General features: G+C 42.0%; 31 non-coding genes and 8 pseudogenes across 31 annotated transcripts; all 39 read left to right on the top strand.

Moving 5' to 3' along the window:
- Positions 1-366: 366 nt before the first annotated feature.
- LOC119119240 lies at positions 367-485 on the top strand. The gene has a single exon (XR_005097186.1). It is a non-coding gene; the product is annotated as a 5S ribosomal RNA (ribosomal RNA).
- A 468-nt stretch (positions 486-953) lies between these two features.
- LOC119119239 lies at positions 954-1,072 on the top strand. Its single transcript, XR_005097185.1, has one exon. It is a non-coding gene; the product is annotated as a 5S ribosomal RNA (ribosomal RNA).
- Positions 1,073-1,536: 464 nt separating this feature from the next.
- On the top strand, positions 1,537-1,655 carry LOC119119238. Its single transcript, XR_005097184.1, has one exon. It is a non-coding gene; the product is annotated as a 5S ribosomal RNA (ribosomal RNA).
- A 468-nt stretch (positions 1,656-2,123) lies between these two features.
- Positions 2,124-2,232, top strand: LOC119119217 (annotated as a pseudogene).
- A 465-nt stretch (positions 2,233-2,697) lies between these two features.
- Positions 2,698-2,816, top strand: LOC119119237. Its single transcript, XR_005097183.1, has one exon. It is a non-coding gene; the product is annotated as a 5S ribosomal RNA (ribosomal RNA).
- A 468-nt stretch (positions 2,817-3,284) lies between these two features.
- LOC119119216 lies at positions 3,285-3,393 on the top strand (annotated as a pseudogene).
- Positions 3,394-3,861: 468 nt separating this feature from the next.
- On the top strand, positions 3,862-3,980 carry LOC119119236. The gene has a single exon (XR_005097182.1). It is a non-coding gene; the product is annotated as a 5S ribosomal RNA (ribosomal RNA).
- Positions 3,981-4,448: 468 nt separating this feature from the next.
- On the top strand, positions 4,449-4,567 carry LOC119119235. The gene has a single exon (XR_005097181.1). It is a non-coding gene; the product is annotated as a 5S ribosomal RNA (ribosomal RNA).
- A 466-nt stretch (positions 4,568-5,033) lies between these two features.
- On the top strand, positions 5,034-5,152 carry LOC119119234. The gene has a single exon (XR_005097180.1). It is a non-coding gene; the product is annotated as a 5S ribosomal RNA (ribosomal RNA).
- Positions 5,153-5,617: 465 nt separating this feature from the next.
- Positions 5,618-5,736, top strand: LOC119119233. The gene has a single exon (XR_005097179.1). It is a non-coding gene; the product is annotated as a 5S ribosomal RNA (ribosomal RNA).
- A 469-nt stretch (positions 5,737-6,205) lies between these two features.
- Positions 6,206-6,324, top strand: LOC119119232. The gene has a single exon (XR_005097178.1). It is a non-coding gene; the product is annotated as a 5S ribosomal RNA (ribosomal RNA).
- A 465-nt stretch (positions 6,325-6,789) lies between these two features.
- Positions 6,790-6,909, top strand: LOC119119195. The gene has a single exon (XR_005097160.1). It is a non-coding gene; the product is annotated as a 5S ribosomal RNA (ribosomal RNA).
- Positions 6,910-7,378: 469 nt separating this feature from the next.
- LOC119119230 lies at positions 7,379-7,497 on the top strand. The gene has a single exon (XR_005097176.1). It is a non-coding gene; the product is annotated as a 5S ribosomal RNA (ribosomal RNA).
- Positions 7,498-7,963: 466 nt separating this feature from the next.
- On the top strand, positions 7,964-8,082 carry LOC119119229. The gene has a single exon (XR_005097175.1). It is a non-coding gene; the product is annotated as a 5S ribosomal RNA (ribosomal RNA).
- A 466-nt stretch (positions 8,083-8,548) lies between these two features.
- Positions 8,549-8,667, top strand: LOC119119227. Its single transcript, XR_005097174.1, has one exon. It is a non-coding gene; the product is annotated as a 5S ribosomal RNA (ribosomal RNA).
- Positions 8,668-9,133: 466 nt separating this feature from the next.
- On the top strand, positions 9,134-9,252 carry LOC119119226. The gene has a single exon (XR_005097173.1). It is a non-coding gene; the product is annotated as a 5S ribosomal RNA (ribosomal RNA).
- Positions 9,253-9,718: 466 nt separating this feature from the next.
- Positions 9,719-9,837, top strand: LOC119119225. The gene has a single exon (XR_005097172.1). It is a non-coding gene; the product is annotated as a 5S ribosomal RNA (ribosomal RNA).
- Positions 9,838-11,835: 1,998 nt separating this feature from the next.
- Positions 11,836-11,953, top strand: LOC119119196. The gene has a single exon (XR_005097161.1). It is a non-coding gene; the product is annotated as a 5S ribosomal RNA (ribosomal RNA).
- A 1,839-nt stretch (positions 11,954-13,792) lies between these two features.
- Positions 13,793-13,911, top strand: LOC119119224. The gene has a single exon (XR_005097171.1). It is a non-coding gene; the product is annotated as a 5S ribosomal RNA (ribosomal RNA).
- Positions 13,912-14,382: 471 nt separating this feature from the next.
- LOC119119205 lies at positions 14,383-14,491 on the top strand (annotated as a pseudogene).
- A 467-nt stretch (positions 14,492-14,958) lies between these two features.
- On the top strand, positions 14,959-15,077 carry LOC119119223. The gene has a single exon (XR_005097170.1). It is a non-coding gene; the product is annotated as a 5S ribosomal RNA (ribosomal RNA).
- A 468-nt stretch (positions 15,078-15,545) lies between these two features.
- Positions 15,546-15,665, top strand: LOC119119271. Its single transcript, XR_005097215.1, has one exon. It is a non-coding gene; the product is annotated as a 5S ribosomal RNA (ribosomal RNA).
- Positions 15,666-16,132: 467 nt separating this feature from the next.
- On the top strand, positions 16,133-16,240 carry LOC119119221 (annotated as a pseudogene).
- Positions 16,241-16,713: 473 nt separating this feature from the next.
- On the top strand, positions 16,714-16,833 carry LOC119119269. The gene has a single exon (XR_005097214.1). It is a non-coding gene; the product is annotated as a 5S ribosomal RNA (ribosomal RNA).
- Positions 16,834-17,299: 466 nt separating this feature from the next.
- Positions 17,300-17,418, top strand: LOC119119222. The gene has a single exon (XR_005097169.1). It is a non-coding gene; the product is annotated as a 5S ribosomal RNA (ribosomal RNA).
- A 466-nt stretch (positions 17,419-17,884) lies between these two features.
- Positions 17,885-18,004, top strand: LOC119119215 (annotated as a pseudogene).
- Positions 18,005-18,465: 461 nt separating this feature from the next.
- Positions 18,466-18,584, top strand: LOC119119214. Its single transcript, XR_005097168.1, has one exon. It is a non-coding gene; the product is annotated as a 5S ribosomal RNA (ribosomal RNA).
- Positions 18,585-19,051: 467 nt separating this feature from the next.
- LOC119119198 lies at positions 19,052-19,169 on the top strand. Its single transcript, XR_005097163.1, has one exon. It is a non-coding gene; the product is annotated as a 5S ribosomal RNA (ribosomal RNA).
- Positions 19,170-19,633: 464 nt separating this feature from the next.
- LOC119119201 lies at positions 19,634-19,752 on the top strand. Its single transcript, XR_005097165.1, has one exon. It is a non-coding gene; the product is annotated as a 5S ribosomal RNA (ribosomal RNA).
- Positions 19,753-20,217: 465 nt separating this feature from the next.
- On the top strand, positions 20,218-20,336 carry LOC119119265. Its single transcript, XR_005097210.1, has one exon. It is a non-coding gene; the product is annotated as a 5S ribosomal RNA (ribosomal RNA).
- A 469-nt stretch (positions 20,337-20,805) lies between these two features.
- On the top strand, positions 20,806-20,914 carry LOC119119220 (annotated as a pseudogene).
- Positions 20,915-21,379: 465 nt separating this feature from the next.
- LOC119119253 lies at positions 21,380-21,498 on the top strand. The gene has a single exon (XR_005097199.1). It is a non-coding gene; the product is annotated as a 5S ribosomal RNA (ribosomal RNA).
- A 469-nt stretch (positions 21,499-21,967) lies between these two features.
- On the top strand, positions 21,968-22,086 carry LOC119119242. The gene has a single exon (XR_005097188.1). It is a non-coding gene; the product is annotated as a 5S ribosomal RNA (ribosomal RNA).
- A 468-nt stretch (positions 22,087-22,554) lies between these two features.
- Positions 22,555-22,663, top strand: LOC119119204 (annotated as a pseudogene).
- A 463-nt stretch (positions 22,664-23,126) lies between these two features.
- Positions 23,127-23,246, top strand: LOC119119199. Its single transcript, XR_005097164.1, has one exon. It is a non-coding gene; the product is annotated as a 5S ribosomal RNA (ribosomal RNA).
- Positions 23,247-23,715: 469 nt separating this feature from the next.
- LOC119119202 lies at positions 23,716-23,833 on the top strand. The gene has a single exon (XR_005097166.1). It is a non-coding gene; the product is annotated as a 5S ribosomal RNA (ribosomal RNA).
- A 470-nt stretch (positions 23,834-24,303) lies between these two features.
- Positions 24,304-24,422, top strand: LOC119119231. The gene has a single exon (XR_005097177.1). It is a non-coding gene; the product is annotated as a 5S ribosomal RNA (ribosomal RNA).
- Positions 24,423-24,887: 465 nt separating this feature from the next.
- On the top strand, positions 24,888-25,006 carry LOC119119194. Its single transcript, XR_005097158.1, has one exon. It is a non-coding gene; the product is annotated as a 5S ribosomal RNA (ribosomal RNA).
- Positions 25,007-25,475: 469 nt separating this feature from the next.
- LOC119119203 lies at positions 25,476-25,584 on the top strand (annotated as a pseudogene).
- Positions 25,585-25,876: the final 292 nt, after the last annotated feature.

Below are 25,876 nucleotides of genomic sequence, written 5' to 3'. Positions count from 1 at the left end.
AAACTATACCCGAGTTTCAAATCTATATTGTGTGGCGTCATCCATAGCATTGTAGTTCACGTCTTTTACCGCTAGAGAGCAGACTATGTACAGTGAATAAAGAGGCTGGCTCCCTGTGAACTCAAAGCAGCAGTCTTTATCCGTAAAAAAAAAAAAAAAAACACATTGCACTTCCATGTAGGGTTTTTCCACTTTTCATGACATTTACTTTGATACAGCAAAATGCAGGTCGCAATGGCAAATTTGTGCTACCACATAAAAAGCTGTCAATAACTTTTCATGATAGCCATGTTTCCATGAAACGCCAAGTCTTGGTTTTCAGGGGCGATTGTATCTATAAAATGCATTATTTTGCACTCAACCATGGCTTACGGCCATACTACCCTGAGAACGCCCGATCTCGTCCGATCTCGGAAGCTAAGCAGGGTCGGGCCTGGTTAGTACTTGGATGGGAGACCGCCTGGGAATACCAGGTGCTGTAAGCTTTTTTTTTCTTTTTCCACTTCAATTGTTAAAGCAAATTTTGACAACACCCATTACGTATGGCATTCGGAAACTGCAAGCCGAGTTTTAACTCCGACATTGACACTATACCCGAGTTTCAAATCTATATTGTGTGGCGTCATCCATAGCATTGTAGTTCACGTCTTTTACCGCTAGAGAGCAGACTATGTACAGTGAATAAAGAGGCTGGCTCCCTGTGAACTCAAAGCAGCAGTCTTTATCAGTAAAAAAACAAAAAACAAAACACATTGCACTTCCATGTAGGGTTTTTCCACTTTTCATGACATTTACTTTGATACAGCAAAATGCAGGTCGCAATGGCAAATTTGTGCTACCACATAAAAAGCTATCAATAACTTTTCATGATAGCCATGTTTCCATGAAACGCCAAGTCTTGGTTTTCAGGGGCGATTGTTTCTATAAAATGCATGATTTTGTGATTACCCATGGCTTACGGCCATACTACCCTGAGAACGCCCGATCTCGTCCGATCTCGGAAGCTAAGCAGGGTCGGGCCTGGTTAGTACTTGGATGGGAGACCGCCTGGGAATACCAGGTGCTGTAAGCTTTTTTTTTCTTTTTCCACTTCAATTGTTAAAGCAAATTTTGACAACACCCATTACGTATGGCATTCGGAAACTGCAAGCCGAGTTTTAACTCCGACATTGAAACTATACCCGAGTTTCAAATCTATATTGTGTGGCGTCATCCATAGCATTGTAGTTCACGTCTTTTACCGCTAGAGAGCAGACTATGTACAGTGAATAAAGAGGCTGGCTCCCTGTGAACTCAAAGCAGCAGTCTTTATCCGTAAAAAAAAAAAAAAAAAAACATTGCACTTCCATGTAGGGTTTTTCCACTTTCATGACATTTACTTTGATACAGCAAAATGCAGGTCGCAATGGCAAATTTGTGCTACCACATAAAAAGCTGTCAATAACTTTCATGATAGCCATGTTTCCATGAAACGCCAAGTCTTGGTTTTCAGGGGCGATTGTATCTATAAAATGCATTATTTTGCACTCAACCATGGCTTACGGCCATACTACCCTGAGAACGCCCGATCTCGTCCGATCTCGGAAGCTAAGCAGGGTCGGGCCTGGTTAGTACTTGGATGGGAGACCGCCTGGGAATACCAGGTGCTGTAAGCTTTTTTTTTTCTTTTTCCACTTCAATTGTTAAAGCAAATTTTGACAACACCCATTACGTATGGCATTCGGAAACTGCAAGCCGAGTTTTAACTCCGACATTGAAACTATACCCGAGTTTCAAATCTATATTGTGTGGCGTCATCCATAGCATTGTAGTTCACGTCTTTTACCGCTAGAGAGCAGACTATGTACAGTGAATAAAGAGGCTGGCTCCCTGTGAACTCAAGGCAGCAGTCTTTATCCGTAAAAAAAAAAAAAAAAAAAACATTGCACTTCCATGTAGGGTTTTTCCACTTTTCATGACATTTACTTTGATACAGCAAAATGCAGGTCGCAATGGCAAATTTGTGCTACCACATAAAAAGCTGTCAATAACTTTTCATGATAGCCATGTTTCCATGAAACGCCAAGTCTTGGTTTTCAGGGGCGATTGTATCTATAAAATGCATTATTTTGCGCTCAACTGTGGCTTACGGCCATACTACCCTGAGAACGTCCGATCTCGGAAGCTAAGCAGGGTCGGGCCTGGTTAGTACTTGGATGGGAGACCGCCTGGGAATACCAGGTGCTGTAAGCTTTTTTTTTCTTTTTCCACTTCAATTGTTAAAGCAAATTTTGACAACACCCATTACGTATGGCATTCGGAAACTGCAAGCCGAGTTTTAACTCCGACATTGAAACTATACCCGAGTTTCAAATCTATATTGTGTGGCGTCATCCATAGCATTGTAGTTCACGTCTTTTACCGCTAGAGAGCAGACTATGTACAGTGAATAAAGAGGCTGGCTCCCTGTGAACTCAAAGCAGCAGTCTTTATCCGTAAAAAAAAAAAAAAAACACATTGCACTTCCATGTAGGGTTTTTCCACTTTTCATGACATTTACTTTGATACAGCAAAATGCAGGTCGCAATGGCAAATTTGTGCTACCACATAAAAAGCTGTCAATAACTTTTCATGATAGCCATGTTTCCATGAAACGCCAAGTCTTGGTTTTCAGGGGCGATTGTATCTATAAAATGCATTATTTTGCACTCAACCATGGCTTACGGCCATACTACCCTGAGAACGCCCGATCTCGTCCGATCTCGGAAGCTAAGCAGGGTCGGGCCTGGTTAGTACTTGGATGGGAGACCGCCTGGGAATACCAGGTGCTGTAAGCTTTTTTTTTCTTTTTCCACTTCAATTGTTAAAGCAAATTTTGACAACACCCATTACGTATGGCATTCGGAAACTGCAAGCCGAGTTTTAACTCCGACATTGAAACTATACCCGAGTTTCAAATCTATATTGTGTGGCGTCATCCATAGCATTGTAGTTCACGTCTTTTACCGCTAGAGAGCAGACTATGTACAGTGAATAAAGAGGCTGGCTCCCTGTGAACTCAAAGCAGCAGTCTTTATCCGTAAAAAAAAAAGAAAAAAAACACATTGCACTTCCATGTAGGGTTTTTCCACTTTTCATGACATTTACTTTGATACAGCAAAATGCAGGTCGCAATGGCAAATTTGTGCTACCACATAAAAAGCTGTCAATAACTTTTCATGATAGCCATGTTTCCATGAAACGCCAAGTCTTGGTTTTCAGGGGCGATTGTATCTATAAATTGCATTATTTTGCACTCAACCATGGCTTACGGCCATACTACCCTGAGAACGTCCGATCTCGGAAGCTAAGCAGGGTCGGGCCTGGTTAGTACTTGGATGGGAGACCGCCTGGGAATACCAGGTGCTGTAAGCTTTTTTTTTCTTTTTCCACTTCAATTGTTAAAGCAAATTTTGACAACACCCATTACGTATGGCATTCGGAAACTGCAAGCCGAGTTTTAACTCCGACATTGACACTATACCCGAGTTTCAAATCTATATTGTGTGGCGTCATCCATAGCATTGTAGTTCACGTCTTTTACCGCTAGAGAGCAGACTATGTACAGTGAATAAAGAGGCTGGCTCCCTGTGAACTCAAAGCAGCAGTCTTTATCAGTAAAAAAACAAAAAACAAAACACATTGCACTTCCATGTAGGGTTTTTCCACTTTTCATGACATTTACTTTGATACAGCAAAATGCAGGTCGCAATGGCAAATTTGTGCTACCACATAAAAAGCTATCAATAACTTTTCATGATAGCCATGTTTCCATGAAACGCCAAGTCTTGGTTTTCAGGGGCGATTGTTTCTATAAAATGCATGATTTTGTGATTACCCATGGCTTACGGCCATACTACCCTGAGAACGCCCGATCTCGTCCGATCTCGGAAGCTAAGCAGGGTCGGGCCTGGTTAGTACTTGGATGGGAGACCGCCTGGGAATACCAGGTGCTGTAAGCTTTTTTTTTTCTTTTTCCACTTCAATTGTTAAAGCAAATTTTGACAACACCCATTACGTATGGCATTCGGAAACTGCAAGCCGAGTTTTAACTCCGACATTGAAACTATACCCGAGTTTCAAATCTATATTGTGTGGCGTCATCCATAGCATTGTAGTTCACGTCTTTTACCGCTAGAGAGCAGACTATGTACAGTGAATAAAGAGGCTGGCTCCCTGTGAACTCAAAGCAGCAGTCTTTATCCGTAAAAAAAAAAAAAAAAACACATTGCACTTCCATGTAGGGTTTTTTCCACTTTTCATGACATTTACTTTGATACAGCAAAATGCAGGTCGCAATGGCAAATTTGTGCTACCACATAAAAAGCTGTCAATAACTTTTCATGATAGCCATGTTTCCATGAAACGCCAAGTCTTGGTTTTCAGGGGCGATTGTATCTATAAAATGCATTATTTTGCACTCAACCATGGCTTACGGCCATACTACCCTGAGAACGCCCGATCTCGTCCGATCTCGGAAGCTAAGCAGGGTCGGGCCTGGTTAGTACTTGGATGGGAGACCGCCTGGGAATACCAGGTGCTGTAAGCTTTTTTTTTCTTTTTCCACTTCAATTGTTAAAGCAAATTTTGACAACACCCATTACGTATGGCATTCGGAAACTGCAAGCCGAGTTTTAACTCCGACATTGACACTATACCCGAGTTTCAAATCTATATTGTGTGGCGTCATCCATAGCATTGTAGTTCACGTCTTTTACCGCTAGAGAGCAGACTATGTACAGTGAATAAAGAGGCTGGCTCCCTGTGAACTCAAAGCAGCAGTCTTTATCCGTAAAAAAAAAACAAAAAAAACATTGCACTTCCATGTAGGGTTTTTCCACTTTTCATGACATTTACTTTGATACAGCAAAATGCAGGTCGCAATGGCAAATTTGTGCTACCACATAAAAAGCTGTCAATAACTTTTCATGATAGCCATGTTTCCATGAAACGCCAAGTCTTGGTTTTCAGGGGCGATTGTATCTATAAAATGCATTATTTTGCACTCAACCATGGCTTACGGCCATACTACCCTGAGAACGCCCGATCTCGTCCGATCTCGGAAGCTAAGCAGGGTCGGGCCTGGTTAGTACTTGGATGGGAGACCGCCTGGGAATACCAGGTGCTGTAAGCTTTTTTTTTCTTTTTCCACTTCAATTGTTAAAGCAAATTTTGACAACACCCATTACGTATGGCATTCGGAAACTGCAAGCCGAGTTTTAACTCCGACATTGACACTATACCCGAGTTTCAAATCTATATTGTGTGGCGTCATCCATAGCATTGTAGTTCACGTCTTTACCGCTAGAGAGCAGACTATGTACAGTGAATAAAGAGGCTGGCTCCCTGTGAACTCAAAGCAGCAGTCTTTATCCGTAAAAAAAAAAACAAAAAAACATTGCACTTCCATGTAGGGTTTTTCCACTTTTCATGACATTTACTTTGATACAGCAAAATGCAGGTCGCAATGGCAAATTTGTGCTACCACATAAAAAGCTGTCAATAACTTTTCATGATAGCCATGTTTCCATGAAACGCCAAGTCTTGGTTTTCAGGGGCGATTGTATCTATAAAATGCATTATTTTGCACTCAACCATGGCTTACGGCCATACTACCCTGAGAACGCCCGATCTCGTCCGATCTCGGAAGCTAAGCAGGGTCGGGCCTGGTTAGTACTTGGATGGGAGACCGCCTGGGAATACCAGGTGCTGTAAGCTTTTTTTTTTCTTTTTTCCACTTCAATTGTTAAAGCAAATTTTGACAACACCCATTACGTATGGCATTTCGGAAACTGCAAGCCGGGTTTTAACTCCGACATTGAAACTATACCCGAGTTTCAAATCTATATTGTGTTGGCGTCATCCATAGCATTGTAGTTCACGTCTTTACCGCTAGAGAGCAGACTATGTACAGTGAATAAAGAGGCTGGCTCCCTGTGAACTCAAAGCTGCAGTCTTTATCCGTAAAAAAAAAAAAAAAAACACATTGCACTTCCATGTAGGGTTTTTCCACTTTTCATGACATTTACTTTGATACAGCAAAATGCAGGTCGCAATGGCAAATTTGTGCTACCACATAAAAAGCTATCAATAACTTTTCATGATAGCCATGTTTCCATGAAACGCCAAGTCTTGGTTTTCAGGGGCGATTGTTTCTATAAAATGCATGATTTTGTGATTACCCATGGCTTACGGCCATACTACCCTGAGAACGCCCGATCTCGTCCGATCTCGGAAGCTAAGCAGGGTCGGGCCTGGTTAGTACTTGGATGGGAGACCGCCTGGGAATACCAGGTGCTGTAAGCTTTTTTTTTCTTTTTCCACTTCAATTGTTAAAGCAAATTTTGACAACACCCATTACGTATGGCATTCGGAAACTGCAAGCCGAGTTTTAACTCCGACATTGAAACTATACCCGAGTTTCAAATCTATATGTGTGGCGTCATCCATAGCATTGTAGTTCACGTCTTTTACCGCTAGAGAGCAGACTATGTACAGTGAATAAAGAGGCTGGCTCCCTGTGAACTCAAAGCAGCAGTCTTTATCCGTAAAAAAAAAAAAAAAAAACACATTGCACTTCCATGTAGGGTTTTTCCACTTTTCATGACATTTACTTTGATACAGCAAAATGCAGGTCGCAATGGCAAATTTGTGCTACCACATAAAAAGCTGTCAATAACTTTTCATGATAGCCATGTTTCCATGAACGCCAAGTCTTGGTTTTCAGGGGCGATTGTATCTATAAAATGCATTATTTTGCACTCAACCATGGCTTACGGCCATACTACCCTGAGAACGCCCGATCTCGTCCGATCTCGGAAGCTAAGCAGGGGTCGGGCCTGGTTAGTACTTGGATGGGAGACCGCCTGGGAATACCAGGTGCTGTAAGCTTTTTTTTTCTTTTTCCACTTCAATTGTTAAAGCAAATTTTGACAACACCCATTACGTATGGCATTCGGAAACTGCAAGCCGAGTTTTAACTCCGACATTGACACTATACCCGAGTTTCAAATCTATATTGTGTGGCGTCATCCATAGCATTGTAGTTCACGTCTTTTACCGCTAGAGAGCAGACTATGTACAGTGAATAAAGAGGCTGGCTCCCTGTGAACTCAAAGCAGCAGTCTTTATCCGTAAAAAAAAAAAAAACAAAACACATTGCACTTCCATGTAGGGTTTTTTCCACTTTTCATGACATTTACTTTGATACAGCAAAATGCAGGTCGCAATGGCAAATTTGTGCTACCACATAAAAAGCTATCAATAACTTTTCATGATAGCCATGTTTCCATGAAACGCCAAGTCTTGGTTTTCAGGGGCGATTGTTTCTATAAAATGCATGATTTTGTGATTACCCATGGCTTACGGCCATACTACCCTGAGAACGCCCGATCTCGTCCGATCTCGGAAGCTAAGCAGGGTCGGGCCTGGTTAGTACTTGGATGGGAGACCGCCTGGGAATACCAGGTGCTGTAAGCTTTTTTTTTCTTTTTCCACTTCAATTGTTAAAGCAAATTTTGACAACACCCATTACGTATGGCATTCGGAAACTGCAAGCCGAGTTTTAACTCCGACATTGAAACTATACCCGAGTTTCAAATCTATATTGTGTGGCGTCATCCATAGCATTGTAGTTCACGTCTTTTACCGCTAGAGAGCAGACTATGTACAGTGAATAAAGAGGCTGGCTCCCTGTGAACTCAAAGCAGCAGTCTTTATCCGTAAAAAAAAAAAAAAAAACACATTGCACTTCCATGTAGGGTTTTTCCACTTTTCATGACATTTACTTTGATACAGCAAAATGCAGGTCGCAATGGCAAATTTGTGCTACCACATAAAAAGCTGTCAATAACTTTTCATGATAGCCATGTTTCCATGAAACGCCAAGTCTTGGTTTTCAGGGGCGATTGTATCTATAAATTGCATTATTTTGCACTCAACCATGGCTTACGGCCATACTACCCTGAGAACGCCCGATCTCGTCCGATCTCGGAAGCTAAGCAGGGTCGGGCCTGGTTAGTACTTGGATGGGAGACCGCCTGGGAATACCAGGTGCTGTAAGCTTTTTTTTTCTTTTTCCACTTCAATTGTTAAAGCAAATTTTGACAACACCCATTACGTATGGCATTCGGAAACTGCAAGCCGAGTTTTAACTCCGACATTGAAACTATACCCGAGTTTCAAATCTATATTGTGTGGCGTCATCCATAGCATTGTAGTTCACGTCTTTTACCGCTAGAGAGCAGACTATGTACAGTGAATAAAGAGGCTGGCTCCCTGTGAACTCAAAGCAGCAGTCTTTATCCGTAAAAAAAAAAAAAAAAACACATTGCACTTCCATGTAGGGTTTTTCCACTTTTCATGACATTTACTTTGATACAGCAAAATGCAGGTCGCAATGGCAAATTTGTGCTACCACATAAAAAGCTGTCAATAACTTTTCATGATAGCCATGTTTCCATGAAACGCCAAGTCTTGGTTTTCAGGGGCGATTGTATCTATAAAATGCATTATTTTGCACTCAACCATGGCTTACGGCCATACTACCCTGAGAACGCCCGATCTCGTCCGATCTCGGAAGCTAAGCAGGGTCGGGCCTGGTTAGTACTTGGATGGGAGACCGCCTGGGAATACCAGGTGCTGTAAGCTTTTTTTTTCTTTTTCCACTTCAATTGTTAAAGCAAATTTTGACAACACCCATTACGTATGGCATTCGGAAACTGCAAGCCGAGTTTTAACTCCGACATTGACACTATACCCGAGTTTCAAATCTATATTGTGTGGCGTCATCCATAGCATTGTAGTTCACGTCTTTTACCGCTAGAGAGCAGACTATGTACAGTGAATAAAGAGGCTGGCTCCCTGTGAACTCAAAGCAGCAGTCTTTATCCGTAAAAAAAAAAAAAAAAACACATTGCACTTCCATGTAGGGTTTTTCCACTTTTCATGACATTTACTTTGATACAGCAAAATGCAGGTCGCAATGGCAAATTTGTGCTACCACATAAAAAGCTGTCAATAACTTTTCATGATAGCCATGTTTCCATGAAACGCCAAGTCTTGGTTTTCAGGGGCGATTGTATCTATAAAATGCATTATTTTGCACTCAACCATGGCTTACGGCCATACTACCCTGAGAACGCCCGATCTCGTCCGATCTCGGAAGCTAAGCAGGGTCGGGCCTGGTTAGTACTTGGATGGGAGACCGCCTGGGAATACCAGGTGCTGTAAGCTTTTTTTTCTTTTTCCACTTCAATTGTTAAAGCAAATTTTGACAACACCCATTACGTATGGCATTCGGAAACTGCAAGCCGAGTTTTAACTCCGACATTGAAACTATACCCGAGTTTCAAATCTATATTGTGTGGCGTCATCCATAGCATTGTAGTTCACGTCTTTTACCGCGAGAGAGCAGACTATGTACAGTGAATAAAGAGGCTGGCTCCCTGTGAACTCAAGCAGCAGTCTTTATCCGTAAAAAAAAAAAAAAAAAACACATTGCACTTCCATGTAGGGTTTTTTCCACTTTTCATGACATTTACTTTGATACAGCAAAATGCAGGTCGCAATGGCAAATTTGTGCTACCACATAAAAAGCTGTCAATAACTTTTCATGATAGCCATGTTTCCATGAAACGCCAAGTCTTGGTTTTCAGGGGCGATTGTATCTATAAAATGCATTATTTTGCACTCAACCATGGCTTACGGCCATACTACCCTGAGAACGCCCGATCTCGTCCGATCTCGGAAGCTAAGCAGGGTCGGGCCTGGTTAGTACTTGGATGGGAGACCGCCTGGGAATACCAGGTGCTGTAAGCTTTTTTTTTCTTTTTCCACTTCAATTGTTAAAGCAAATTTTGACAACACCCATTACGTATGGCATTCGGAAACTGCAAGCCGAGTTTTAACTCCGACATTGAAACTATACCCGAGTTTCAAATCTATATTGTGTGGCGTCATCCATAGCATTGTAGTTCACGTCTTTTACCGCTAGAGAGCAGACTATGTACAGTGAATAAAGAGGCTGGCTCCCTGTGAACTCAAAGCATGCAGTCTTTATCCGTAAAAAAAAAAAAAAAAACACATTGCACTTCCATGTAGGGTTTTTTCCACTTTCATGACATTTACTTGATACAGCAAAATGCAGGTCGCAATGGCAAATTTGTGCTACCACATAAAAAGCTGTCAATAACTTTTCATGATAGCCATGTTTCCATGAAACGCCAAGTCTTGGTTTTCAGGGGCGATTGTATCTATAAAATGCATGATTTTGTGCACTTACCATGGCTTACGGCCATACTACCCGGAGAACGGCCCGATCTCGGAAGCTAAGGCAGGGTCGGGCCTGGGTTAGTACTTGGATGGGAGAAAGCCGTCTGGGAATACCATGTGCTGTAAGCTTTTTTTTTCTTTTTCCACTTCAATTGTTAAAATGCAAATTTGAACAACACCCATTACGTATGGCATTCGGAACTGCAAAAGCCGAGTTTAACTCCGACATTGGAAACGAGGTAACCCGAGTTTCAAATCTATACGTTGTGTGGCGTGCATCAATAAGCAAATTTAAGTCTAATTTATTGTCCTAAAATCTGGGGTGCGCATTATACATGGGTACAATTTGTTTTTTTTTTTTTTTTTTTTTTTTTAATTAAATTTTTTTTTTTTTTTTTTTTTTTTTTTTTTTTTAAGAAAATCATGGTACTGGTACGAGTATTGATTTATGTATTGTTCTCTTCTTGTCATGTTGTGAAAGAATGTGGGTTGAAATACCCGAAAGAACGTGTGTTTGTACTGTGCTCTGGTAATTTCGTCAAAGAAGGGATAATAGTCCTCTTCTCTTCTTGACTGACAATGAATGTGATAGTTTAATACAATCAGCAAATAACAAAATGCGTATTATAGGTAATATTTTATTTCACAACACTTTGCCTTGTTCCTTTCGTCTCTGCTGTTCACTTCAAACACGCTCCATACGAACGCAATGCTCTCGTATCAAACGCTTGCTCGATCACCTGCTCGTTTGCTGTCACAATGTACCCTACACAAATCCGAAACATTTGTTGCGGCTCCGAGTCACGACGAGGGGCAAGTTTTGGTTTCCAGGGTGTTTTTATTCCTCTTCAACGTCTCTCCCATACAGAGCCGCCTTTTTCACATGTCCGCACGTCACTTTCCTCTCTTTTCATCTGATCGCGGTGGTGCCTTTATGGGCAGTCGGAGAAATCAACGCCAACAAAAAAAATACATCCAGCCTAGTTAAGACCATACCAAAGACTATAAAAATGGGACCCATTGCCTCCCTGCGTGTGTGACGATCATTGGGACTTTAAAAAAAAAAAAAAAGAAAATTAAAAAAAAAATTAAAAAAAATTGGGTGCGTATTATACATGGGTACAGGCTTTTTTCCAGCATCAACATGCCATTGTTAGGGTGCGTATTATACATGGGGGCGTATTATACACGGAAAAAAACGGTATATTGTGTGGCGTCATCCATAGCATTGTAGTTCACGTCTTTTACCGCTAGAGAGCAGACTATGTACAGTGAATAAAGAGGCTGGCTCCCTGTGAACTCAAAGCAGCAGTCTTTATCCGTAAAAAAAAAAAAAAAAAACACATTGCACATTCCAGTAGGGTTTTTCCACTTTTCATGACATTTACTTTGATACAGCAAAATGCAGGTCGCAATGGCAAATTTGTGCTACCACATAAAAAGCTGTCAATAACTTTTCATGATAGCCATGTTTCCATGAAACGCCAAGTCTTGGTTTTCAGGGGCGATTGTATCTATAAAATGCATTATTTTGCGCTCAACATGGCTTACGGCCATACTACCCTGAGAACGCCCGATCTCGTCCGATCTCGGAAGCTAAGCAGGGTCGGGCCTGGTTAGTACTTGGATGGGAGACCGCCTGGGATACCAGGTGCTGTAAGCTTTTTTTTCTTTTTCCACTTCAATTGTTAAAGCAAATTTTGACAACACCATTACGTATGGCATTCGGAAACTGCAAGCCGAGGTTTTAAACTCCGACATTGAAACTATACCCGAGTTTCAATCTATATTGTGTGGCGTCATCCATAGCATTGTAGTTCACGTCTTTTACCGCTAGAGAGCAGACTATGTACAGTGAATGATGAAGTGCTTCGAAAGGCTGCTCAAAGATCACATCGTCTCCGGACTCCCCCCAACATTCGATCCGTTCCAGTTTGCCTACCGGCAGAACCGCTCCACTGAGGATGCCATCTCCTCCGTTCTTCACCTGAGCCTGGCTCACCTGGAGGAGAGGAACACCCACGTGCGGTTGTTGTTCCTGGACCTTCAGCTCAGCGTTTAACACCATCATTCCACAACATCTGGTGGAAAAACTGGAACACCTCGGGCTTCAGCACCCCCCTTCGGAACTGGCTGCTAGACTTCCTAACCAACAGACCTCAGTCAGTCCGGGTCGGACAGAACACCTCAGATGTCATCACCCTCAGCACAGGCTCCCCTCAGGGCTGCGTCCTGAGCCCCCTGCTGTTCACCCTGATGACACACGGCTGCGCCCCCAGGTTCACCACCAATCACATCGTGAAGTTTGCAGACGACACAACGGTGGTGGCCTCATCAGGGACAACAACGACCTGGACTACAGAGAGGAGGTGGAGCAGTTGGTGGGCTGGTGCAGAGAAAATAGCCTGATCCTGAATGTGGAGAAGACGAAGGAGATCATCGTCGACTTCAGGAAGAACCAGCCTCACCACGCTCCACTGATCATCAACAGCTCAGCTGTGGAGGTGGTCAGCAGCACTAAATTCCTGGGAGTCCACATCACAGACGACCTCACCTGGACTGTGAACACCACAACACTGGTCAAGAGGGCACAGAAGCGCTTGTACTTCCTGCGGAGGATGAGGAGAGCCCACCTGCCCCCACCCATCATGAGGACGTTATACCGAAGCACCATAGAGAGCATTCTGACAAGCTGTCTCTCGGTGTGGTGTGGAGGTTGCTGCGCCTCCGATTGGAAGAACCTGAGGAGAGTGGTGAGGACAGCAGAGAGGATCATCGGGGCTCCTCTTCCCTCCATTCAGGACTTGTCATCCCAGCGCTGCGTGTCCCGAGCCCGAAATATTATCAGTGACCCATCACACCCCCACCATGGACTGTTCTCCCTGCTGCCCTCTGGGAAGAGGTTTCGCAGCATCCGCTGCAGGTCCACCAGGTTCTGCAATAGTTTTTTTCCCTGCTGTCGTCAGACTGTTGAACATTTAACGTAGCATTCCTCTGCACACTTGTAAATACTGCTTTTGTCTCCTGCACTGTTCACATACTTTATCACTGCTGCACTTTGTACTTTATAATTATCTTATTTCATTTTTTTTATATAGAATGTCACTTTTTTTTTTAACCAGCCCGAAATACCTCTACATTGTTGAAAGCCGTATGCAACGAAATTTCGTTTTGTACACTAGTGTTGACAAAATGACAATAAAGTTCTGTCTAAGTCTAAGTCTAAGTCTAAGAATAAAGAGGCTGGCTCCCTGTGAACTCAAAGCAGCAGTCTTTATCCGTAAAAAAAAAAAAAAAACACATTGCACTTCCATGTAGGGTTTTTCCACTTTTCATGACATTTACTTTGATACAGCAAAATGCAGGTCGCAATGGCAAATTGTGCTACCACATAAAAAGCTGTCAATAACTTTTCATGATAGCCATGTTTCCATGAAACGCCAAGTCTTGGTTTTCAGGGGCGATTGTATCTATAAAATGCATTATTTTGCACTCAACCATGGCTTACGGCCATACTACCCTGAGAACGCCCGATCTCGTCCGATCTCGGAAGCTAAGCAGGGTCGGGCCTGGTTAGTACTTGGATGGGAGACCGCCTGGGAATACCAGGTGCTGTAAGCTTTTTTTTTTTTTTTTTTTTCCACTTCAATTGTTAAAGCAAATTTTGACAACACCCATTACGTATGGCATTCGGAAACTGAAAGCCGAGTTTTAACTCCGACATTGAAACTATACCCGAGTTTCAAATCTATATTGTGTGGCGTCATCCATAGCATTGTAGTTCACCTCTTTTACCGCTAGAGAGCAGACTATGTACAGTGAATAAAGAGGCTGGCTCCCTGTGAACTCAAAGCAGCAGTCTTTATCCGTAAAAAAAAAAAAAAAAAACACATTGCACTTCCATGTAGGGTTTTTCCACTTTTCATGACATTTACTTTGATACAGCAAAATGCAGGTCGCAATGGCAAATTTGTGCTACCACATAAAAAGCTGTCAATAACTTTTCATGATAGCCATGTTTCCATGAAACGCCAAGTCTTGGTTTTCAGGGGCGATTGTATCTATAAATGCATTATTTTGCACTCAACCATGGCTTACGGCCATACTACCCTGAGAACGCCCGATCTCGGAAGCTAAGCAGGGTCGGGCCTGGTTAGTACTTGGATGGGAGACCGCCTGGGAATACCAGGTGCTGTAAGCTTTTTTTTTCTTTTTCCACTTCAATTGTTAAAGCAAATTTTGACAACACCCATTACGTATGGCATTCGGAAACTGCAAGCCGAGTTTTAACTCCGACATTGAAACTATACCCGAGTTTCAAATCTATATTGTGTGGCGTCATCCATAGCATTGTAGTCACGTCTTTTACCGCTAGAGAGCAGACTATGTACAGTGAATAAAGAGGCTGGCTCCCTGTGAACTCAAAGCTGCAGTCTTTATCCGTAAAAAAAAAAAAAAAAAAACACATTGCACTTCCATGTAGGGTTTTTCCACTTTTCATGACATTTACTTTGATACAGCAAAATGCAGGTCGCAATGGCAAATTTGTGCTACCACATAAAAAGCTGTCAATAACTTTTCATGATAGCCATGTTTCCATGAAACGCCAAGTCTTGGTTTTCAGGGGCGATTGTATCTATAAAATGCATTATTTTGCACTCAACCATGGCTTACGGCCATACTACCCTGAGAACGCCCGATCTCGTCCGATCTCGGAAGCTAAGCAGGGTCGGGCCTGGTTAGTACTTGGATGGGAGACCGCCTGGGAATACCAGGTGCTGTAAGCTTTTTTTTTTCTTTTTCCACTTCAATTGTTAAAGCAAATTTTGACAACACCCATTACGTATGGCATTCGGAAACTGCAAGCCGAGTTTTAACTCCGACATTGAAACTATACCCGAGTTTCAAATCTATATTGTGTGGCGTCATCCATAGCATTGTAGTTCACGTCTTTTACCGCTAGAGAGCAGACTATGTACAGTGAATAAAGAGGCTGGCTCCCTGTGAACTCAAAGCTGCAGTCTTTATCCGTAAAAAAAAAAAAAAAAAACACATTGCACTTCCATGTAGGGTTTTTCCACTTTTCATGACATTTACTTTGATACAGCAAAATGCAGGTCGCAATGGCAAATTTGTGCTACCACATAAAAAGCTGTCAATAACTTTTCATGATAGCCATGTTTCCATGAAACGCCAAGTCTTGGTTTTCAGGGGCGATTGTATCTATAAAATGCATTATTTTGCACTCAACCATGGCTTACGGCCATACTACCCTGAGAACGCCCGATCTCGTCCGATCTCGGAAGCTAAGCAGGGTTCGGGCCTGGTTAGTACTTGGATGGGAGACCGCCTGGGAATACCAGGTGCTGTAAGCTTTTTTTTTTCTTTTTCCACTTCAATTGTTAAAGCAAATTTTGACAACACCCATTACGTATGGCATTCGGAAACTGCAAGCCGAGTTTTAACTCCGACATTGAAACTATACCCGAGTTTCAAATCTATATTGTGTGGCGTCATCCATAGCATTGTAGTTCACGTCTTTTACCGCTAGAGAGCAGACTATGTACAGTGAATAAAGAGGCTGGTCTCCCTGTGAACTCAAAGCAGCAGTCTTTATCCGTAAAAAAAAAAGAAAAAAAACACATTGCACTTCCATGTAGGGTTTTTCCACTTTTCATGACATTACTTTGATACAGCAAAATGCAGGTCGCAATGGCAAATTGTGCTACCACATAAAAAGCTGTCAATAACTTTTCATGATAGCCATGTTTCCATGAAACGCCAAGTCTTGGTTTTCAGGGGCGATTGTATCTATAAATGCATTATTTTGCACTCAACCATGGCTTACGGCCATACTACCCTGAGAACGTCCGATCTCGGAAGCTAAGCAGGGTCGGGCCTGGTTAGTACTTGGATGGGAGACCGCCTGGGAATACCAGTGCTGTAAGCTTTTTTTTTTTCTTTTTCCACTTCAATTGTTAAAGCAAATTTTTGACAACACCCATTACGTATGGCATTCGGAAACTGCAAGCCGAGTTTTAACTCCGACATTGACACTATACCCGAGTTTCAAATCTATATTGTGTGGCGTCATCCATAGCATTGTAGTTCACGTCTTTTACCGCTAGAGAGCAGACTATGTACAGTGAATAAAGAGGCTGGCTCCCTGTGAACTCAAAGCAGCAGTCTTTATCAGTAAAAAAACAAAAAACAAAAACACATTGCACTTCCATGTAGGGTTTTTCCACTTTTCATGACATTTACTTTGATACAGCAAAATGCAGGTCGCAATGGCAAATTTGTGCTACACACATAAAAAGCTATCAATAACTTTTCATGATAGCCATGTTTCCATGAAACGCCAAGTCTTGGTTTTCAGGGGCGATTGTTTCTATAAAATGCATGATTTTGTGATTACCCATGGCTTACGGCCATACTACCCTGAGAACGCCCGATCTCGTCCGATCTCGGAAGCTAAGCAGGGTCGGGCCTGGTTAGTACTTGGATGGGAGACCGCCTGGGAAATACCAGGTGCTGTAAGCTTTTTTTTTCTTTTTCCACTTCAATTGTTAAAGCAAATTTTGACAACACCCATTACGTATGGCATTCGGAAACTGCAAGCCGAGTTTTAACTCCGACATTGAAACTATACCCGAGTTTCAAATCTATATTGTGTGGCGTCATCCATAGCATTGTAGTTCACCTCTTTTACCGCTAGAGAGCAGACTATGTACAGTGAATAAAGAGGCTGGCTCCCTGTGAACTCAAAGCAGCAGTCTTTATCCGTAAAAAAAAAAAAAAAAAACACATTGCACTTCCATGTAGGGTTTTTCCACTTTCATGACATTTACTTTGATACAGCAAAATGCAGGTCGCAATGGCAAATTTGTGCTACCACATAAAAAGCTGTCAATAACTTTTCATGATAGCCATGTTTCCATGAAACGCCAAGTCTTGGTTTTCAGGGGCGATTGTATCTATAAAATGCATTATTTTGCACTCAACCATGGCTTACGGCCATACTACCCTGAGAACGCCCGATCTCGTCCGATCTCGGAAGCTAAGCAGGGTCGGGCCTGGTTAGTACTTGGATGGGAGACCGCCTGGGAATACCAGGTGCTGTAAGCTTTTTTTTTCTTTTTTCCACTTCAATTGTTAAAGCAAATTTTGACAACACCCATTACGTATGGCATTCGGAAACTGCAAGCCGAGTTTTAACTCCGACATTGACACTATACCCGAGTTTCAAATCTATATTGTGTGGCGTCATCCATAGCATTGTAGTTCACGTCTTTTACCGCTAGAGAGCAGACTATGTACAGTGAATAAAGAGGCTGGCTCCCTGTGAACTCAAAGCAGCAGTCTTTATCCGTAAAAAAAAACAAAAAACACATTGCACTTCCATGTAGGGTTTTTCCACTTTTCATGACATTTACTTTGATACAGCAAAATGCAGGTCGCAATGGCAAATTTGTGCTACCACATAAAAAGCTGTCAATAACTTTTCATGATAGCCATGTTTCCATGAAACGCCAAGTCTTGGTTTTCAGGGGCGATTGTATCTATAAAATGCATTATTTTGCACTCAACCATGGCTTACGGCCATACTACCCTGAGAACGCCGATCTCGTCCGATCTCGGAAAGCTAAGCAGGGTCGGGCCTGGTTTAGTACTTGGATGGGAGACCGCCTGGGAATACCAGGTGCTGTAAGCTTTTTTTTTCTTTTTCCACTTCAATTGTTAAAGCAAATTTTGACACACCCATTACGTATGGCATTCGGAAACTGCAAGCCGAGTTTTAACTCCGACATTGACACTATACCCGAGTTTCAAATCTATATTGTGTGGCGTCATCCATAGCATTGTAGTTCACGTCTTTTACCGCTAGAGAGCAGACTATGTACAGTGAATAAAGAGGCTGGCTCCCTGTGAACTCAAAGCAGCAGTCTTATCCGTAAAAAAAAAAAAAAAAAACATTGCACTTCCATGTAGGGTTTTTCCACTTTTCATGACATTTACTTTGATACAGCAAAATGCAGGTCGCAATGGCAAATTTGTGCTACCACATAAAAAGCTGTCAATAACTTTTCATGATAGCCATGTTTCCATGAAACGCCAAGTCTTGGTTTTCAGGGGCGATTGTATCTATAAATGCATTATTTTGCACTCAACCATGCTTACGGCCATACTACCCTGAGAACGCCCGATCTCGTCCGATCTCGGAAGCTAAGCAGGGTCGGGCCTGGTTAGTACTTGGATGGGAGACCGCCTGGGAATACCAGGTGCTGTAAGCTTTTTTTTTCTTTTTCCACTTCAATTGTTAAAGCAAATTTGACAACACCCATACGTATGGCATTCGGAAACTGCAAGCCGAGTTTTAACTCCGACATTGAAAACTATACCCGAGTTTCAAATCTATATTGTGTGGCGTCATCCATAGCATTGTAGTTCACGTCTTTTACCGCTAGAGAGCAGACTATGTACAGTGAATAAAGAGGCTGGCTCCCTGTGAACTCAAAGCAGCAGTCTTTATCCGTAAAAAAAAAAAAAAAAAACACATTGCACTTCCATGTAGGGTTTTTTCCACTTTTCATGACATTTACTTTGATACAGCAAAATGCAGGTCGCAATGGCAAATTTGTGCTACCACATAAAAAGCTATCAATAACTTTTCATGATAGCCATGTTTCCATGAAACGCCAAGTCTTGGTTTTCAGGGGCGATTGTTTCTATAAAATGCATGATTTTGTGATTACCCATGGCTTACGGCCATACTACCCTGAGAACGCCCGATCTCGTCCGATCTCGGAAGCTAAGCAGGGTCGGGCCTGGTTAGTACTTGGATGGAGACCGCCTGGGAATACCAGGTGCTGTAAGCTTTTTTTTTCTTTTTCCACTTCAATTGTTAAAGCAATTTTGACAACACCCATTACGTATGGCATTCGGAAACTGCAAGCCGAGTTTTAACTCCGACATTGAAACTATACCCGAGTTTCAAATCTATATTGTGTGGCGTCATCCATAGCATTGTAGTTCACGTCTTTTACCGCTAGAGAGCAGACTATGTACAGTGAATAAAGAGGCTGGCTCCCTGTGAACTCAAAGCAGCAGTCTTTATCCGTAAAAAAAAAAAAAAAAACACATTGCACTTCCATGTAGGGTTTTTCCACTTTTCATGACATTTACTTTGATACAGCAAAATGCAGGTCGCAATGGCAAATTTGTGCTACCACATAAAAGCTGTCAATAACTTTTCATGATAGCCATGTTTCCATGAAACGCCAAGTCTTGGTTTTCAGGGGCGATTGTATCTATAAAATGCATTATTTTGCACTCAACCATGGCTTACGGCCATACTACCCTGAGAACGCCCGATCTCGTCCGATCTCGGAAGCTAAGCAGGGTCGGGCCTGGTTAGTACTTGGATGGGAGACCGCCTGGGAATACCAGGTGCTGTAAGCTTTTTTTTTATTTTTCCACTTCAATTGTTAAAGCAAATTTTGACAACACCCATTACGTATGGCATTCGGAAACTGCAAGCCGAGTTTTAACTCCGACATTGAAACTATACCCGAGTTTCAAATCTATATTGTGTGGCGTCATCCATAGCATTGTAGTTCACGTCTTTACCGCTAGAGAGCAGACTATGTACAGTGAATAAAGAGGCTGGCTCCCTGTGAACTCAAAGCAGCAGTCTTTATCCGTAAAAAAAAAAAAAAAAAACACATTGCACTTCCATGTAGGGTTTTCCACTTTTCATGACATTTACTTTGATACAGCAAAATGCAGGTCGCAATGGCAAATTTGTGCTACCACATAAAAAGCTATCAATAACTTTTCATGATAGCCATGTTTCCATGAAACGCCAAGTCTTGGTTTTCAGGGGCGATTGTTTCTATAAAATGCATTATTTTGCACTCAACCATGGCTTACGGCCATACTACCCTGAGAACGCCCGATCTCGTCCGATCTCGGAAGCTAAGCAGGGTCGGGCCTGGTTAGTACTTGGATGGGAGACCGCCTGGGAATACCAGGTGCTGTAAGCTTTTCTTTTTTTTTTTTTTCCACTTCAATTGTTAAAGCAAATTTTGACAACACCCATTACTATGGCATTCGGAAACTGCAAGCCGAGTTTTAACTCCGACATTGAAACTATACCCGAGTTTCAAATCTATATTGTGTGGCGTCATCCATAGCATTGTAGTTCACGTCTTTTACCGCGAGAGAGCAGACTATGTACAGTGAATAAAGAGGCTGGCTCCCTGTGAACTCAAAGCAGCAGTCTTTATCCGTAAAAAAAAAAAAAAAAAAACACATTGCACTTCCATGTAGGGTTTTTCCACTTTTCATGACATTTACTTTGATACAGCAAAATGCAGGTCGCAATGGCAAATTTGTGCTACCACATAAAAAGCTATCAATAACTTTCATGATAGCCATGTTTCATGAAACGCCAAGTCTTGGTTTTCAGGGGCGATTGTTTCTATAAAATGCATGATTTTGTGATTACCCATGGCTTACGGCCATACTAACCCTGAGACGCCCGATCTCGGAAGCTAAGCAGGGTCGGGCCTGGTTAGTACTTGGATGGGAGACCGCCTGGGAATACCAGGTGCTGTAAGCTTTTTTTTTTTCTTTTTCCACTTCAATTGTTAAAGCAAATTTGACAACACCCATTACGTATGGCATTCGGAAACTGCAAGCCGAGTTTTAACTCGACATTGAAACTATACCCGAGTTTCAAATCTATATTGTGTGGCGTCATCCATAGCATTGTAGTTCACCTCTTTACCGCTAGGAGAGCAGACTATGTACAGTGAATAAAGAGGCTGGCTCCCTGTGAACTCAAAGCAGCAGTCTTTATCCGTAAAAAAAAAAAAAAAAACACATTGCACTTCCATGTAGGGTTTTTCCACTTTTCATGACATTTACTTTGATACAGCAAAATGCAGGTCGCAATGGCAAATTTGTGCTACCACATAAAAAGCTGTCAATAACTTTTCATGATAGCCATGTTTCCATGAAACGCCAAGTCTTGGTTTTCAGGGGCGATTGTATCTATAAAATGCATTATTTTGCACTCACCATGGCTTACGGCCATACTACCCTGAGAACGCCCGATCTCGTCCGATCTCGGAAGCTAAGCAGGGTCGGGCCTGGTTAGTACTTGGATGGGAGACCGCCTGGGAATACCAGGTGCTGTAAGCTTTTTTTTTTTTTTTTTTTCCACTTCAATTGTTAAAGCAAATTTTGACAACACCCATTACGTATGGCATTCGGAAACTGCAAGCCGAGTTTTAACTCCGACATTGACACTATACCCGAGTTTCAAATCTATATTGTGTGGCGTCATCCATAGCATTGTAGTTCACGTCTTTTACCGCTAGAGAGCAGACTATGTACAGTGAATAAAGAGGCTGGCTCCCTGTGAACTCAAAGCAGCAGTCTTTATCCGTAAAAAAAAAAAAAAAAAACACATTGCACTTCCATTAGGGTTTTTCCACTTTTCATGACATTTACTTTGATACAGCAAAATGCAGGTCGCAATGGCAAATTTGTGCTACCACATAAAAAGCTGTCAATAACTTTTCATGATAGCCATGTTTCCATGAAACGCCAAGTCTTGGTTTTCAGGGGCGATTGTATCTATAAAATGCATTATTTGCACTCAACCATGGCTTACGGCCATACTACCCTGAGAACGCCCGATCTCGTCCGATCTCGGAAGCTAAGCAGGGTCGGGCCTGGTTAGTACTTGGATGGGAGACCGCCTGGGAATACCAGGTGCTGTAAGCTTTTTTTTTCTTTTTTCCACTTCAATTGTTAAAGCAAATTTTGACAACACCCATTACGTATGGCATTCGGAAACTGCAAGCCGAGTTTTAACTCCGACATTGACACTATACCCGAGTTTCAAATCTATATTGTGTGGCGTCATCCATAGCATTGTAGTTCACGTCTTTTACCGCTAGAGAGCAGACTATGTACAGTGAATAAAGAGGCTGGCTCCCTGTGAACTCAAAGCAGCAGTCTTTATCAGTAAAAAACAAAAAACAAAACACATTGCACTTCCATGTAGGGTTTTTCCACTTTTCATGACATTTACTTTGATACAGCAAAATGCAGGTCGCAATGGCAAATTTGTGCTACCACATAAAAAGCTATCAATAACTTTTCATGATAGCCATGTTTCCATGAAACGCCAAGTCTTGGTTTTCAGGGGCGATTGTTTCTATAAAATGCATGATTTTGTGATTACCCATGGCTTACGGCCATACTACCCTGAGAACGCCCGATCTCGGAAGCTAAGCAGGGTCGGGCCTGGTTAGTACTTGGATGGGAGACCGCCTGGGAATACCAGGTGCTGTAAGCTTTTTTTTTCTTTTTCCACTTCAATTGTTAAAGCAAATTTTGACAAACACCCATTACGTATGGCATTCGGAAACTGCAAGCCGAGTTTTAACTCCGACATTGAAACTATACCCGAGTTTCAAATCTATATTGTGTGGCGTCATCCATAGCATTGTAGTTCACGTCTTTTACCGCTAGAGAGCAGACTATGTACAGTGAATAAGAGGCTGGCTCCCTGTGAACTCAAAGCAGCAGTCTTTATCCGTAAAAAAAAAAAAAAAACACATTGCACTTCCATGTAGGGTTTTTCCACTTTTCATGACATTTACTTTGATACAGCAAAATGCAGGTCGCAATGGCAAATTTGTGCTACCACATAAAAGCTGTCAATAACTTTTCATGATAGCCATGTTTCCATGAAACGCCAAGTCTTGGTTTTCAGGGGCGATTGTATCTATAAATGCATTATTTTGCGCTCAACCATGGCTTACGGCCATACTACCCTGAGAACGCCCGATCTCGTCCGATCTCGGAAGCTAAGCAGGGTCGGGCCTGGTTAGTACTTGGATGGGAAGACCGCCTGGGAATACCAGGTGCTGTAAGCTTTTTTTTTCTTTTTTCCACTTCAATTGTTTTAAAGCAAATTTTGACAACACCCATTACGTATGGCATTCGGGAAACTGCAAGCCGAGTTTTAACTCCGACATTGAACTATACCCGAGTTTCAAATCTATATTGTGTGGCGTCATCCATAGCATTGTAGTTCACGTCTTTTACCGCTAGAGAGCAGACTATGTACAGTGAATAAAGAGGCTGGCTCCCTGTGAACCAAAGCAGCGGTCTTTATCCGTAAAAAAAAAAAAAAAAACACATTGCACTTCCATGTAGGGTTTTCCACTTTTCATGACATTTACTTTGATACAGCAAAATGCAGTCGCAATGGCAATTTGTGCTACCCACATAAAAAGCCTGTCAATAACTTTTCATGATAGCCATGTTTCCATGAAACGCCAAGTCTTGGTTTTCAGGGGCGATTGTATCTATAAAATGCATTATTTTGCGCTCAAACCATGGCCTTACGGCCATACTACCCTGAGAACGCCCGATCTCGTCCGATCTCGGAAGCTAAGCAGGGTCGGGCCTGGTTAGTACTTGGATGGGAGACCGCCTGGAATACCAGGTGCTGTAAGCTTTTTTTTTTTTTTTTTCCACTTCAATTGTTAAAGCAAATTTTGACAACACCCATTACGTATGGCATTCGGAACTGCAAGCCGAGTTTTAACTCCGACATTGAAACTATACCCGAGTTTCAAATCTATATTGTTGTGGCGTCATCCATAGCATTGTAGTTCACGTCTTTTACCGCTAGAGAGCAGACTATGTACAGTGAATAAAGAGGCTGGCTCCTCTGTGAACTCAAAGCAGCAGTCTTTATCCGTAAAAAAAAAAAAAAAACACATTGCACTTCCATGTAGGGTTTTTTCCACTTTTCATGACATTTACTTTGATACAGCAAAATGCAGGTCGCAATGGCAAATTTGTGCTACCACATAAAAAGCTGTCAATAACCTTTTCATGATAGCCATGTTTCCATGAAACGCCAAGTCTTGGTTTTCAGGGGCGATTGTATCTATAAAATGCATTATTTTGCACTCAAACATGGCTTACGGCCATACTACCCTGAGAACGCCCGATCTCGTCCGATCTCGGAAGCTAAGCAGGGTCGGGCCTGGTTAGTACTTGGATGGGAGACCGCCTGGGAATACCAGGTGCTGTAAGCTTTTTTTTTCTTTTTCCACTTCAATTGTTAAAGCAAATTTTGACAACACCCATTACGTATGGCATTCGGAAACTGCAAGCCGAGTTTTAACTCCGACATTGAAACTATACCCGAGTTTCAAATCTATATTGTGTGGCGTCATCCATAGCATTGTAGTTCACGTCTTTTACCGCGAGAGAGCAGACTATGTACAGTGAATAAAGAGGCTGGCTCCCTGTGAACTCAAAGCAGCAGTCTTTATCCGTAAAAAAAAAAAAAAAAAACACATTGCACTTCCATGTAGGGTTTTTCACTTTTCATGACATTTACTTTGATACAGCAAAATGCAGGTCGCAATGGCAAATTTGTGCTACCACATAAAAAGCTATCAATAACTTTTCATGATAGCCATGTTTCCATGAAACGCCAAGTCTTGGTTTCAGGGGCGATTGTTTCTATAAAATGCATTATTTTGCACTCAACCATGGCTTACGGCCATACTACCCTGAGAACGCCCGATCTCGTCCGATCTCGGAAGCTAAGCAGGGTCGGGCCTGGTTAGTACTTGGATGGGAGACCGCCTGGGAATACCAGGTGCTGTAAGCTTTTTTTTTTTTTTTTTCCACTTCAATTGTTAAAGCAAATTTTGACAACACCCATTACGTATGGCATTCGGAAACTGCAAGCCGAGTTTTAACTCCGACATTGAAACTATACCCGAGTTTCAAATCTATATTGTGTGGCGTCATCCATAGCATTGTAGTTCACGTCTTTTACCGCTAGAGAGCAGACTATGTACAGTGAATAAAGAGGCTGGCTCCCTGTGAACTCAAAGCAGCAGTCTTTATCCGTAAAAAAAAAAAAAAAAACACATTGCACTTCCATGTAGGGTTTTTCCACTTTTCATGACATTTACTTTGATACAGCAAAATGCAGGTCGCAATGGCAAATTTGTGCTACCACATAAAAAGCTATCAATAACTTTTCATGATAGCCATGTTTCCATGAAACGCCAAGTCTTGGTTTTCAGGGGCGATTGTATCTATAAAATGCATGATTTGTGCACTCACCCATGGCTTACGGCCATACTACCCTGAGAACGCCCGATCTCGGAAGCTAAGCAGGGTCGGGCCTGGTTAGTACTTGGATGGGAGACCGCCTGGGAATACCAGGTGCTGTAAGCTTTTTTTTTCTTTTTCACATTCAATTGTTAAAGCAACTTTGACAACACCCATTTACGTATGGCATTCGGAAACTGCAAGCCGAGTTTTAACTCCGACATTTGACACTATACCCGAGTTTCAATCTACCGTTTTTTTCCGTGTATAATACGCAAAATTTAACTAATTTATTGTCCTAAAATCTGGGGTGCGCATTATACATGGGTACAATTTGTTTTTTTTTTTTTTTTTTTTTTTAATTAAATTTTTTTTTTTTTTTTTTTTTTTTTTTTTTAAGAAAATCATGGTACTGGTA

Source organism: Syngnathus acus, unplaced genomic scaffold (genome assembly GCF_901709675.1).
Source record: "Syngnathus acus unplaced genomic scaffold, fSynAcu1.2, whole genome shotgun sequence".
NCBI classification, from domain to species: Eukaryota; Metazoa; Chordata; class Actinopteri; order Syngnathiformes; family Syngnathidae; genus Syngnathus; species Syngnathus acus.
This window is presented reverse-complemented; position numbering and strand designations above follow the sequence as displayed.